Here is a 1,827-nt window from a genome sequence, read left to right on the forward strand (position 1 = left end):
AAAACTTCTCATCCTGATATTGCAGTTATATGTGCCTGAAGGGTTATCTGTTTGCTACTCATTTACCTTGTGAATAACCTACAGTGAATTTATGAAAAATAAAGGCTCCAGGATAAGGAGACTTACATAATGGCAGCTGTTCAACAACCTCTCAATCTTGGTAGTGATTTAACCCCATGTAACACAGAGAATTTTCTGAATCCCAGATAATTTTTAAAGATTGATCCAAAAAAGAAAGCTGTAACTGGCAGTGTGGGTAATTGTAAGAACTGCACTAGGACATTATATAATCAAAAAAACCAGTAGATGAAACATTAAGGGAAAAATTTTCCAGGAAGCTATGACAGCAAGGCATGAGCTCTGGAAGCACTAACACAGTTTGCTATAAACCCCATACAGAAATGGAGATAAAAGCCCAAGAGTGTCAGATGAAACAACGTGTACAAACTGGGATTTCTACCGTTTTTATTTTCCATAAAGCTAAAGAGCTTTGTCACTTTTCCACATTCATATGTTTCCTACAGGGAGCCTGGGCAAAGAGCTCTCACCGGACTAGTCTTATGTTCTGCTTATCTCTGCCTCTATCGAGTATCCTCAGTTCCCACTGCAGGAAATGTGCAGTATTTCACAGGATTGAGCCTGAAAAACTCCATGTATTTGGCTCTGGTTGAGCTCCAGCTACTCTTTTTATTACTTTTTTTTTTTTTTTTTTTTTTTTTTTTTTTTTTTTTTTTTAATAGAAATAGTATTGGTGCCAGCTGTGCAAAATGGAAAAAAAAAAAAAACCAACCCACCCTTTGTCTCATTTTGTGTCTGATTTCTTCTGGAGAGAAGCTCTTATATTCAGTGAGCGTGTGGCCAGGCCATTTGTCTGAAGGCCAGTTTTTGTTCTGGATTGGCAGTGTAGTATTTTTGTAAGCTTCTCCCCCTGCTATCACTGCAGCTGCACCTGGCAAGAGGAGGCAACCCACAATCTAAAATGCTCATCAGAACAATAATGTCTGCTTCTCTTTTGACAGGTTAATTAATTGTATGCCATTACATTTTGTGTGCGGTTTTGGCTGGTTTTGATATTTTTCTTTCAAGTGCGTTTCTCAGTAAGGTTTGAAAGGGCTGGTGCATTGTCTGCCTGTCTGTCACTTCAGATGGCTTTTGATGCAGAAGGATAAGATGGTGAGGAAAAGAAAGAGAGGGGGAGTATGTTGGAGTGTTACAGTTAGAAAATCTTACCCACTAGGAACTGGGATAAAATCATGGTTATGGCTGTCTGGAAAACAATTAAAATTTGTTTCATGAAGTTTTGGGGGTTTAAAGTCTGTTGCATAGCCCTTTGGAAGGCAAGGAAAGGTGGACTCCACATCAATCCAAGGCTGTAGTTTGGGGCATACGTTGACTCCTCAGAGACTTTAACATAGTCTTTCACCTCCCCTGTGAGCATCTTAACCCTCCAGCTACTGACCATTTTGGTGGGAAACCTCTTTTGTGGGATGGAGACAAGAGAGCAGAAATTAAATTCTCTGTTGGAGAGACTGGAAAATGAAAATTTCATGAACAGTTTTTCTGTGAATAACTGCAGCTTTTCACCTCTTGGATTGCATTATTTTAGAAATTAAAGTAGCAGCATGCAAATAATGTGCTAGAACTAAGGGAGTTGACCAGACATTATGATTTTTCAAACTGGAATATTTCCAGAGGTTGTATAACACCTCTTTATGTCCTCCCACCCAAAAATATACTGAGATGAAGGGGACGAAGAAGTTTGACAGTTTTCAGTGTTCTTGGAAGATCCACTGCCACAGAAAGTTTTAAAAAACATAAGTGCCATAT

Source organism: Antrostomus carolinensis, unplaced genomic scaffold (genome assembly GCF_000700745.2).
Source record: "Antrostomus carolinensis isolate BGI_N321 unplaced genomic scaffold, ASM70074v2 scaffold21841, whole genome shotgun sequence".
NCBI classification, from domain to species: Eukaryota; Metazoa; Chordata; class Aves; order Caprimulgiformes; family Caprimulgidae; genus Antrostomus; species Antrostomus carolinensis.